Genomic DNA, 13,404 nt, shown 5'->3' on the forward strand with positions numbered 1-13,404 from the left:
GGCCCATGGGCAGATGCTGCTGGGAAGGAAACGTGGTTCACAGCATTGACCTCCCGGGATGAGGGATGGTCCACTCGCCTCTCTCTGCCAAGGGACAATCACTCCCCAGACCATGGTTGTTCTACTCCAAGCCCTCATCCCAATTTCACTGGGAGCACAGGCCAGAGCATAACATTAGAAGAAGATGCAGGGGGTCAGGACCCGGAGAAGAAGGCTGAAAAGAGAGGAAAGAGGAGCAGGTGCCAGGCACAAATGATGCCTTTCCCTTAGGCTCTCTGGCCATGTTCTCCACTGACAACCCAGAGTGCCCCATTTCAGGATGGAAGTATAAACTGACAATCCCATACCTCTTTGGACAGCCATATGATCTCTGACAGGTTTTATTACATCTTCGGTCTCCTGCAAATCCCAGGGTGTTGAGAGGGCCTCCTGCTTTTTTGCAAGAAGGCTAAGGGTCGGGTGGGGCTGAGCACTGTCCACAGAGGCCAGGACAAAGGGAGATTGTTTGAGCTGAAGAATTAAGGCCTGGAAGTCAGATCTGGATCCAATTTTAAAATCTAAGGATTGTGAAACATGGTGGGGAGGGGGTAATAAAGGGAATTTGGGAAATCTCCCTTGGTGTACATCTTTTTAAAGAGGTTTCAAGGCAACAAAGGGAAAATCAATTAATACAATAAGCAATAATACAGCAGGATGGCTTAATGTCAGGGGAATGGCAGAGCCATCCCTAAGGTGTATGGGACCCCAGGAAAAAAATTTTTTTGCCAGGTTCCTGTCTATGTAAACAATTTGAGTCAGTCAAAATCAGTGTGTCAGCACCATTCTGAAAGCCCAGTCTTGTGTGATCCCACATAAAAAATACTTCACCAGCCAGGGGAACAATCCACTTGCCAGACTGCCTGCCTAGAACTGAGTATGTCCATGAGGCCTCAGGATGACTGCATAGGCATGAGTCTCATTGCTTCTGGAAGCATCTGGCTGACCCCACATATGGGATAGAGGGTTGGAAGGTACTTGAAGGAGGAGAAGGAGGGGCTGGGGATCATCTAAGGCTCAGTCCAAGCACAGGGTGCCCCAGTCAGAGAGCACTGCCAGCCCTGGTCAGTTCTAATCACAGAAGAGGACCTCAAAAATCTCAAGGAAAGAACTCCAAGGCACAGGGCCATTTGTGCCCAAGCCTCAGGATGGTACTGGGACTAGAGGCAATAATCTTTCAGCAGGCCACCTCATACCACTGCAATAAGAAGTGCTGAGGGGCAGGCGGCAACACCTGGTTTTTAGTCCTAGCTCTGTCTTTTACTGGCTGTGTGACGTCAGGTAACCCTCTTTTCTTCTCTGGGCCTCTGGTTCCTCATCCATACACCAGTGATACAATGTCCACCTCAGATTGCTGCTGTGAAGATTAATAGCCCAGTGCCCTGGTCCTGCCTCTGCCTGAAAGGGGTGGACTTGCCCACAGGCAATATGGTCCAGGTCTAGAATCATGGCCCTGCCTTCCAGAGTCTCCAGGCTGGCAATGTGCTGGCCACCACCACTTCTCCTTGCCCCCAGTGCTGGCCCTGGGGTCAGAGTCCTGCTTCTCTTGAGAAGATGGGCCTCTAGGCCAGGCCCCTTGGGGGAGGACAGAAGGCCTATTATCCAAAACAGGCCGTTGAAGCCAGCAGGGTTCCAGATGCAAGCCTGACAGGAGGGGGAGGAAGGTCCAGTCTGGGTCACCTAAGTGAGGCTCTAGAGGATGTCATACCAACAGAAACACGGCCAGCTTGGACTGAAGGGGACAGAGAGAAGATGAAATGAGACAAGGGGTTATGACAATGAAAGCAAAGACTGAAGTGACGAAGCCATGAGCCAAGGAGCAAGGGCAGCATTCATCTTGGAAGAGGGAAGGAAATGGGTTCTTGCCTGTGGGGGCTACAGGGCCAGAGGCTGAGGAAGTTGCTGGTCTGGGAGTCATCCCGGCCTTGTCATAGAAAAACGAGGTGGCAGCTATGCCCTCAGATAAAACTATTCAAGCCTCCCTCTTGATTCAGTCCTAGGTGTGACTGGATCTTGGTGGTGGCCTAGTACAAGTCCATATTCCCATCCCCAAAGCTGTCACATGAGCCAGCTGAGGAGCAGCCAGGGGCTGGGGGCCAGCTGGGGCATGGGGACCAGGACTTGAATAAGCCAATCATGCCCCCTCTCCCTGACTCCCTCTTTATCTCCTGATTACCAGCCTCAATATACATGGGGGCCTCTTGGAAAATTCCTTCAGATGTCACCTGCTCTTGCCTGTGGAGCTGGACTGAGGTCCCCTAGGACCCTCAGCATGGTCAAACCAAGCTAGAACAGTCCCCAGAAGTAAAGGCAAAGGAAGTCCTTGGCAACAACCCAGCAGGGGCTCCATAAGAGCCTGTCATGAAGAACCTCCATGTGATTGCCATCCAGAGCTCTATCCTGGCAGGTGGCTGGCCTGGCCGTTCGCCCACCCTCCTCACACTGCAGAGCCCTCTGAATCAGCCTGGGAGGCAGTCCCCTGCCCAAGCCCCACCTCCATTTGGAAACACCTCATTCCTCACCTATGGCTACTTTCTTTAAAAAACCAAAATGTAGTCTGCCAAAGGATTTTGTTTTCTCATTTGTGAACTTAAATGAAAGTCTTATCAAGATATAAAAAAATCAATTGCATTTATAGTGGATATTCAATGCACCAACATGATCAGAAAGAAGAGACTTTTGTGTATATCAATGACCTTAGAATGAGGGCTAAAGCTGCAGTTGCCATGCCATACCCACCAATGCAGCCCCAACCTGCTAACAAAATACGGGACAGGTACCGGCCCCACCCAAAGAGGAGAAAGAGCTAAGGGCCTGCTGGGTCCAGAAAGCTGAATGAGGGGGAGAAGGGGTCTCCAGGCCCCAGTGGGGAGAAGGGTGGGAAAGAGCACTGAGAAAGCAGGACAGATGAAAGAACTACACCCGAGGGGAAGATTGAGGCCCAAAGCATGGGGACCAGGAGGGTCGCCCCCTCAGGCCAGCCAGTGCACTTCTGCTCAGGATGTCATTACTGTCACAATATCCTTTTCGGTCTTTCTCATAACTAACGACTCCAAGGAGGGAGGTTGTGCATTATTTCTGTCATTTTACAGACGGAAAAGCTGAGATAAAGTGATGACATTTGTGTCCTTCCCTTGCTGACACCCTTCTTCACAGGCAGGAGCCTGATGAGGAACCCAGGGGAGCAGCATGGAGCCACTGGTCCTAGCCCCACATTTTGGTGGAGCCCTGTCTTTGTCCCTCATCTCTCTGGGTGGGGTGAAGTGGAGCCAAAGCTTCCTGAACCAGGTCATAGAGGATGGCTCTCCACAGGACAGGAGGGGCCACTGATCACCAGGAAGTAGCCCAGCCTTCTTGACCAGGTGCCTTCACCCACACACACCAGCCAAACTGCCTGGACCGTGGCCTCTGGCCTGGACCTGTTGTCTAAGAAAACTGGCATCTCAAGAACCAGCCCTCATTCTGTCAAAGACTTAGCCTCATCTCAAGTACCTGTGCTCAAATGTACCCACTCCGTTCTGCTTAGGCCACTCTGCTGGAACTGAGATCGGGCCCAGCCTCCACCATTAGACTGGGGGCTCCCTAACAGCAATTCTGGATCTCTCTCCCTTCCACTTTTACATGTTTACTCCCAAGACTATTTCTTGCTTATTCTTTTCTTTTTAATACCCTGTTATCTCCCCTGCCAAAAAAAAAAAAAAAAAAACACTGGCATTAAAAGATTGATACTTTCCCCTCCCAGATACCCATCTGTCTAACTTGGATTTCCCTCCATAGACTGACAGAGATCCACTATGTATTTGCCATTCGACAAATGGGTCTGAGTCTCCTCATTTCTCAGATGGAGAAAGCAAGTCTCAAGAGGTTGGGTGACTTGCCTGTCAGGATGCAATCAGTCTTGGACCTCTGGCCTTCCAGCCTATCGTCCTTTCCCTAGACAACCTCACCACAGCCTCCTGGTGTTCACCCCAAGTAAAATCCAGGAGCCAGGACAGGAACTGGGACAAAGAGGAGGAGGACACAGGGGCCCAGGCCTTGACCCCAAGTTCCTATTTATAATCCTCGTTCCGGAGACGGCCACTTAAACACACATTCCTGATAACTGAATAATCTTTGGCACCAAGCAAAAAATAGCCTGTGGCCCAGACCACAATTGCACAGCTGGAGCAGGGTGAGCAGGGGCAACACAGGGCCCCAATGGTGCAGGACAGGCTTCTGGGTGGGGGGGGGGAGCGGCAGGCAGGGCTTGGGGTTGGGACAAGTGAGTGGAACTGCAAATATAGCAGTTAAATATAGCCTTGCCGACCTGGACATGGTGCCAGCCTCCTCTGCAGGGATCGTTTCCCAAATAGGCTTGGATCTCCTTTTACCAAAGGAAATGAGAGCCAGAGTCTTGAAGGGAGGAACTGGAGGGATCTTGATGGCAATGGAGCCCAAGGCTCTGAGAAGTCTGCAAACAAACTGGGGACCAAGAAAAATGGCTCTGATGACATCTTCTGGAATTGCCAGTCTGATCAGGGAGGCATGGCTGTTCCCTGAGGCAAATAACAGAGGATACCTCATTTCCCAATCAGCTGGTCAAGACCCCATGCATCTTCCAATTCTAGGAGAACTGATGCTGAGGCCTCTTCTCTAAGAAGGCTCAGACCAGGGTAGAGATGGAAGTGAGAGACATGGAAAATTCTGGAATCCAGAACCCTAAGGGATCTCTGAGGCAAGCAGTAGGCACCTGACCCCCTCCCCCAAGGCAGGGGCCCCAGAGAAAGCAGCCATGGGCCCTCCCTCCCTCAGGACCAGCTGGCCCCAAGATGAACCAAGGTGCTGCTTGAGCCAACACCCTTGACAAACTTTTCTGCTCTTAATGTTTCCTCTCAGGACCCTTCAGTTGCTCCTCTGGGGCACAAGCTTGGTTCTGAGTTCTAAATTTTGGAGAGTCTATGTGGCCCTTCTTCAGGATTTATAGACAGTAATAAATAAGGTGCATGACTCTAGGTCTCAGGTCCTCCTGCCTACACGGAGGCATCCCCTGCATTCCCAGGACATCTCAGGCAGGGGCTCACTCACAGCAGGGGATAGGTCTCCTCACCTGTCTGCTTACCATAAGCCATCTGAAGAAGTTTCACCCCACATCTGATGCCACTATCCCTTGAGAACCCCCTCCATGCCCAGGTGTCCCCAAGCTCCCAAGGTCACCAAGTCTGCAGAATATCAAAGTACTGCTTTCCTTCTGACCCTCCCTGGGCAAGGGTCTGATCCATCAAGGTCTCATGGAGAAATGAAGAGAACATCCCCATCTCCATTACTGTGCTACAGGTACTGAAGCGTCACTGCCTGGGCCCCAAAACCCACAATGTCCAGCAGCTTCTCTCTATCAAGAGTACGATCCACACTTAACACACTGTGTTTGCCCTCCCTTCAACAGCCTTCCAATTTGGAGGAATCCCTCTTGGGTGAGGTCTTGTGAGAAGCAATGCCCCACTCCCCACCTCAGAAGGTGAGAAAGCCCAGGCCTCCCCTCACTGTCCCTGACAGCCAGGGCCAGGTACTCAGCACAGCTCAGCAAAGAGTGTGCCAAGAGCCACCCCTCAGCCTCCCCAGGCTGTGGCTGTCAGGGGTTCTGCGATGTTGTGGGGGAAGGGGCTGGGCCACGCAGGTCCCAGTGTGGGGCCCTGGCCCCTCACTCCATGAAGATGCCCCAAGTGCCAACATGTGCCAGGTGATAAGCTAGTTACTGAGGGCAGCAGAGGGAACGAGAGCCAGGAGGCCCCTGGCGGCTGCTCAAAACCAGGAACGCTGAGAGCATTGAGGGAGGGCAGTGGGAAGCCCAGCTGGTGGCAGACAGGGATTGGGAAGGCCTCTGGAGGCCAGGAAGGCAGAGGGGACAAGGGATTCTAGGCAGCGAGCCTACATGTAAAAGGCCTGAGTGAGGGGAAGGGAGGCCATCTGAAGATGTGGAAGAAGGGCAGCATAGCTGGTGCTCAAAAGGAGAGGGGGAGAGACAGGAGGTACAGGACAAGGTTAGAAGAGGGAGTGGGGGCCAGATCATGCCCTGGACTCCTCCTGAGGGCAACAGGGGGCCCTGAAGGGTTTTAAGCAGGGGTTGACCTGATTGATTTATATGTGAGAAGGGTCCTTTGATCACGGAAAGTAGATGGGAGGGGGCCCGGACAGGATGTGGGCAGACCAGTTAGGAGGCACTTGCTAATGTCCAGATGAGCAGTGATGGTAGCCTGAACTCAGGCACTAGAAGGAGGTAGAGAGAGGTGAGCAGTCCCAAGACATATTTAGGACAAACCATAAGACATGGTAAATACTTGATGTGAGAAGGAGAGACAGAGAGAAGTAAAACATTCACTCATTCATTCACTCAACAGTGATGCAGAGTTTCTAACACACGTGAAGTTCTTTGCTGGCCACTGGGGATACAACAAGCTCTCTGCTCGTGGAGGTTTACCTTCCAGTGGCATGGGGGCAATGTAAAATCAACATGAAATCAAACACAAGATTGTTTTAGGTAGTGATAAGTGTTATGAAGATAATAAAAAAGGATAAATAATAAAGAGTGATTTGGGAAAAGGGCCTACCTTAGGTTGGGTATTCTCTGAAGCCATTTCCAGAGGAGAGGATTGAACGCTAAGGCTCCAAGTGGGGAAGAACTTGCAGCCTGTAAGGAACAGAAGGAAAATCAGTGTGAGCAGGGTGTAGTGTGAGAAGCTTGGAAAGTATGAGGTCCAAGGATTAGGCATGTGCACATGCTCAACATGCACGCACGCACACACGCACACATGCACACGCACGTACACACACATGCCCCTTAGGATTGTGCGGAGTTGACTTGACACAGAACAGATTTGGGGAGAAGAGAAAGAAAGGAAGAAAAGAAGGAAAAAAAAGAGAAGACAAGAAAAGCCATCACTGAGAGGTCATAAAATAAACAGGCTCTCCACTGGAGCCACCAACCAAATTTGCATCACTAGGTCAGTTCAAGGCACCTTACACTGTGAAATTTTATGTAATTGAGATCATACTTTTAGTCTGGTTTTTTTTCACTATTATACTATGTAAAAAGATAACTTTGTAATCCAATTAAATGTGTTTACATAAGATATCAAAAACCTAAGGCTATATGCCATGGAAGTCCTTACCAAAGAACAGCTAAAGTAGCTGTGTAATTTCAGATAAGAGATTTTAAGGAAAAAGCATTACTAAAGATAAGGTGATTCCTTCACAATCGTAACAGATTTAGTTCATCAGAAATGTGTAACTAATTTAAATTCTATGCACCCAATAACAGAGCCTCAAAAGTGCAAAACATAAAAATTAACAGAACTTCAAAAAAAAGCTCACAAATCCACAATCACAGTAGGAGATTTTAAGACATTCTGTTAGTAATTGATATAATAAAAAGAAAAAATATCGGTAAGGGCATAGAAATTTTGAAAAACAGGATTAACAAACTTTACCTAATGCACCTATGTAGGAAACAGGACTCAACAAGTGCAGAAGATACATTTTTTGTTCAAACACACTTAGAAGATTTCTATAAATAGATCATATACTTGGTTCCAAGGCCAATCTCAAAAAATGTAAAAGAATGAAATCATAGAGCATGCTCCCTAATCCCAGTGCAATCAAACAAGAAAAGTGTAACAAAAAAAGATAACAGAAAAATCCCCCTATGTTTGGAAACTAAGAAACACCCAAGTGTCAAAAATAAATCATACGGAAACTAGGAAATATTTTCAACTGTATAATAATGAAAATATTACATATGAAAGTTCGTGATGCAACCAAAGCAGGAGGGAAATTTACTGCCTTATAGTAGATGTATTTCAAAAGGCTGAAAAATAATGAGCTAAGCATCAATAAGCTAAGTTAGAACACCACCAAAATAAACCTGAATAAAAGGAAATATTAAAAATAAAGGCAGAGAATGATGAAATAGAAAACAAACATACAATAAAGAGGTTCAACAAAAAGAAAAATAGAGTCCTTGAAAGAACTAATACAATTAACAAACCACTAATGAGAATGATCGAGAGAAAGAGAGAGAGAGAGATGGAATGAGAGAAGACAATAACCAACATCAGGAGGAGAAAGTGGACATCTCTGCAGATGCTCTAAAGATTTAGAAGGTTAAGGGAATGCGATTTTTAAAAAAATGATGAGAATAAAGTTGTACGCTGCTGATATATCACGGAAAATAAGAACCAGGGTGACCTGTGGGGGCAGCAACCACCGAGGCAGCCGCTGCCCATCTGCCCTCCCCGCCAGATGCCCTCGTGGCCCAGGCTGCAGGGCGTCCCATTCCAGGTGGAAGCCTTTTGCCTCTCTAGTCCTCAGGGGCTGAAGGGTCTCGGTGAACTTGACACAGACTCGAATTAACGCAATTTACCCAAGCCAGAGTGTAAACCAGATGCCAATTTGTTCTTCTGCAGCAGGGACTATCCCTTTCTATCGCCTAGAACACACCCTCCACTCCAGGATACCCTTTCCCAAGGTCAGAGTGGAGAACAGAACAGCAGAGTATAGTTAAGTACATGAGGTCGGGAGCCAGGCTGTCTGAGTTCAAATCCTAGCCCTCTCGTTTCACTTAAGCTCTCTGAGCTTACGTTTTCTCACTACAAATTTGGGATAACAACAGATTATTGTGAAGATTTCATGAGTTAATACCTGCAAAGCAGTTAAAACAGTGTCTGGCATACACTAAGCACTCAATAAACGTTAATCATAACAACTGCTACTACCTGAGAAGGCAAAGTCTTACCCAGAACATGGCCTGGTGAATGTGGAACTCGAAAAGAGTTGTGGATTGGTTTAGAGGGAAATTTTACTTTGCTCTAGGGAAGCCCAATAAAATATCTCAACTCTGCAAGTGGACCCCCGCCCCACTTCCTGAGCCTCTCTTCCCTGAACATGGCTGGCAAGCAGCAAGCAACTCTGGGTTCTCTGATCCTTTTCATTCTAATCTCACCATTCCAACCCACCCGACCTCTTGTAAATGAGCTAAGCATCAATGAGCTAAGTTCACAGTTACTGTAGCTGTGAACCCAAAGGAGTTTCTTAATGCCCTGTACCTTGATTTCACATAAATTTCACAAAATCATCAACATGGCTGGGTTGTTGTTCCAGTTATCTATGGGTGCGTCACACACTACCTTGACCCTAACAACTTAAAACAGGGGTCAGCAAACTCCGGGCCACTTTGTGGTTTTATACAGACCACAGGCTTAGAATGGTTTCTTAGGTTTTTAAAGAGTTGCAAAAAAATATATCAAAAGAATACTATTTTGTGACACGTTTAAATTATACAAAATTCTAACTTCAGTGTATATAAAGTTTTATTGGAACACAGCCACACCCATTCATTTATGTGCTCCCTGGGGCTGCTTTTGCAGGACGACAGACGTGAGTCATTGCAACAGAGACCTAAGGGCCCACAGAGCCCAAAATGTTTACTATCTCATCCTTTACAGAGGAAGTTTTCTAGGCCCTGGCTTAACACATCAACTGTCATTTATTTTGCTCATAAATCAGCACTCAGAGGGGATGGGTTATCTCTGCTCCTTCCAGGGTCATGTGAGGTGGCTCGAGGCCGGGAGTGAGTCACGCAGGGGAAAAAACTGTCTGAAGCCCAGCTCAGTCACCTCTCTGGCAGTGGGCGGCAGCTGTCAGCCGGGACCCCCTCCACTGGAACAGCTGGTCAGGTCACCTATGTGTGACCTCTCCATGTGGCTGTCTGGCTCCCTCACTGCAGGCCTTCAAAAGCAAATGTCCCAAAGGTTAGGAAGTGAAAGCCACCAGTTCCCTAAGCCCTGGTCCCAGAAACTCACACAGCATTACTTCTACCACGTTCTGTTGGCCAAGCTGTCCTAGAGCCCGGGTGCAAGGGGAGCAGACAGAGACTCCACTTCTCATTGGAAAGGGTGTCAAAGAATGTGGTGGCCATGTTTTAAACCCAACACAGTTGTTGTGAGCATTTGGGGGCACGAGGCAGGGACCCAAAGAATAGCTGTTATTATTACTGCTCTTGCTTCTGCTGTTCATCCGCATCAGAGTCACCACCATTCCAATTCTCTTTAAGGAAGCCTCTGCTCATGGGGCCTAGGAGATACCCAGGCTCCTCCCTAGCTGTTGACTTACCTACATTCAGGCTACAACTCATCTACAGGAAAGTGCACACATCCCTCTATTTTAGAAGCTCCTCACATGATTCTAGTGTGCAGCCTGGGTTGAGGACCACTGAGCAGGGGAGCAAGTCTAGCATTTGCGGTCAATCCACATACAGTAAATGAACCCATTTCTCTAGCCCTTTATGTGAAGACTTGAACAAGAGAATCTGGCTCACCTCTTAATTCCCTGCAGAGTCCAGGCCAGGGCCTAGAGCACAGCAGGGTCTCAAGTGATGTCACTGGGGTGACCTGCATCTGAGGGTCCCAGGATTCCAGCCCTCCCATCAGGCCACCCCATTCCCTGCAAGCTTGTTCTAACACTGAGCTGACCCAGAGCTGACTGAGAGAGAGCAGAGGTGCCTGTACTTTTCCCAGCCTTCCAAGCCCCTTCCTTTCCCTGCTTCTCCTTCTAGAACGAGCAGTTTCTGGGACAACACATTGAAAGAGGCATGAGCTCAGGGCAAAGGAACCATTCAATTGCCCTTTCTCTAGGGCAGAGGAGCAGTACACTGGTTGTTTTAGGGGATGAAGAATGGACCTGGATGGGATGAGGATTGTCACCCAGCCATGCTGAAGGCCCACACACAGCCATGCACATCTGAAGAGCCCTTGCCATGGGCCACATTCCATGCCAAAGCCTGGCCTCCAGATGCCAAGCTCCAGTCAGGGCCACCATCTGCCATGGTTCCCATAGGACCCCCCAGACTGAAGCGATGTGCAAGAGTCCCTTCAGTTGTGAGCTGGGGCCTTCCAGCTGTAGGAACACATGGCCTGGTAGATCCACTGCTCCCCCAACCCCAAGCCTCAGCAAGGACTTCAGAACTCAGAGCTGCAAATGTCAAGACATTGGAGGGGGGACTTTCATCATCTGGGGCTTTGTGAGGTCAGTCTCATCCACATCAGTTACATTGAAGATAAACTGCTTCCCAGTCACACTCAGCCCTAATTCTGGTCACATCAACGTAACCTCAGACTGACCACAACCGTGGCCACAGATCAACCCTGACACTGACTCAGACTGATTTCAACCCTAGCCAAGACCAACCTCTGACACTGGCCACAAAACTGACCCTATCCAAAGACTAATTCCGACCCTAGCTACAAAATTGACCCTGACCCTGACCACAGACTGACCTTGAAATAGGATTAGTGGAATGCACCAAACCATAGCATAGTCTCATGGGCCCAAAGGTGCACCAGTCTAGCTACACTTGAGTGACAGCCATGTGGGCCAGGAGCAGGAAGATCCGTCCTGTGCAAACCCAGGGCCACCTGCAGCAGGCAGGTCCTGAGTGACTGCTCCCAGACAGGATGACTCAGAAGCACCTTCCGGAATGTTTGAAAGGGCCAAACAGTTGCCAAACATACCAGCTTGCTTGGCCTCTGGACCTTTGCCCTGGAGTTCCCCACCAAGCCATCCTTCGTCTCTTCTGCTAACTCTAATCCTGCTACATCCAGTTCCACCTGCCGGAGGAGGCTGGTCTGAATGCTCCACTTAGGTTTTCACCCACATGATCCTGATGGGAAGTGTCCTCTAAGAGGATCACTGAAGAAATTTTCTCTCCAACCTTCCAACTCAACACTAGACACAGCACCTTCCCCTGTTTCCCCAAACACAATTCAATAAGAGACCAGTCTGGAATTATTTAAATAAGATTTCGTTGCTTTCTTGTGTACATCGTTGCCAGGGAAAAGTCTGGTGCCAATTTGATTTGGGTTTCTTTTTGTAAGTAATCTGTTCTCTTTCCTCCAATGAGTCAGGAGGAGAGGGCTAGGGGGCAGAAGGGGCAAGGAAAAGTTCATCCCTTGGGACACGGGGACTGTGGACAATGGGGTGGGAGCCTCCTTGAGGGTGCCTTGGTCATGCTATCCTCCCACGACAACTACTGCACCTAAGCTCCAACTGCCACCCACTCTTTCCCCCTGTATTCCTGAGCCTTGCTCCTTAAGAACCAGGGCAATCTCTAGTCACAGCCTCTGTTCTCAGAGCTCTGCACTTCCCCTCTCTCATGGCAGGAGGCCAGTCCCCATTCCTGCACACACATGTGAGTATCTGCTTTGCATATTTATCTTTATCTGCTATGCATATTTATCTGCATGCATGTGTGCATGAATGCGTGGGTGACTGTGTGTGTTTGCACCTGTGCACATGTATGTGTATACATGTACATAGATATGGATGTGTGAGATATCTAGATGTGAGCGTGCCTATGTTCGGTATGAATGTGGGTGTGCATGGGTTATGTGGGTATTGTGAATGTGGTACATAAGAGATGTGTCTACGTGTGTGTGTGCTTGAGAATATGTTGCTCTTCCATCCCTGACCAGCAGTTTGCTTCTTGGGAGAGGTACCCTGCAGTGTCCCCTCACCTGTGTTTCCTGCACAGCCCTTGGACTGGATATGGCAAATTCCCAGCAAAGCCTCAGGGCTTGGGTCCAGTGGGACAAATCCCAGGCCTCCTGAGTCCGTGGCCCGTAGCCTTGATAGAGCCAGAAACCTGTCAGCAGTTCAGTGCCTATAGGTGGCCTGGAGAAACAAGGATACCAGGAGACTTTGGGGGTGGCCTTTTGCCTCCAAGTTGTTATCCCAACACCAAGCGCAACTTCATGGGGCAGTTACTGCCAGCACACAGCACCTGCGGCTAATGCTGTCCTTCGCTCCCAAAATCCTGCCCCCAGGCCCCAGGCCCCAAGGCCCAAGCCCACCAGCATGCGAAGCACTAGCTCCTGCTTTCCCACTCCACCACTAACTCCCAGATCCACCTGCTTAGCTCCACATGCCATACGTACCCTTCCAGAGAACGGGAAGAGGGAGTCTGTGTGTCCTCCACTCCCAGGAAGTTCACATTTTCCACAGCCAGGATTCTGAGCAAGCCTGAGGGGGAAAACCAAAGAACACCCTGAGAAAAGATCCCACGGCCCTGGGTAAAACTTCAACCTCCGTCTCAGCCCTGCCACCCATGAACCAAAATCTGAGGCTTCAGAAACCTCTCCAGGTTCTGCTGCACCCTATAGTTGGGAAAGATTATTAGAGAGTGAAGTGACTTCACCTGTCTCTCAAGGCCTGTCAGGAGTTTAGGTGCCCAGCACACAGGTTCTCACTCTGACATGCGCTACCCACCCGCCCAGGTAGAGAGAGAAGCAGAAAGTGAGGCCCTCTGAGAGGGCCGTGAGGCATCCTGGGAGGGGGCATCGT

At 49.2% G+C, this 13,404-nt stretch overlaps 1 long non-coding RNA gene across 1 annotated transcript in view; it reads right to left on the reverse strand.

Moving 5' to 3' along the window:
• Nucleotides 1–6,620: 6,620 nt before the first annotated feature.
• LOC118007984 overlaps nucleotides 6,621–13,404 on the reverse strand; it is a 7,572-nt gene continuing 788 nt past the window's right edge. Inside the window, exons 2-3 of the long non-coding RNA XR_004678531.1 lie at nucleotides 12,999–13,083; nucleotides 6,621–6,700 (exon numbers count right to left, since the gene is read on the reverse strand). This is a non-coding gene — a long non-coding RNA (uncharacterized LOC118007984). The remainder of the gene's footprint in view (nucleotides 6,701–12,998; nucleotides 13,084–13,404) is intronic.

The sequence above is a fragment of the Mirounga leonina genome, unplaced genomic scaffold (assembly GCF_011800145.1).
Source record: "Mirounga leonina isolate KUSES-001 unplaced genomic scaffold, KU_Mleo_1.0 Mir_125, whole genome shotgun sequence".
In the NCBI taxonomy this organism is placed as follows: Eukaryota; Metazoa; Chordata; class Mammalia; order Carnivora; family Phocidae; genus Mirounga; species Mirounga leonina.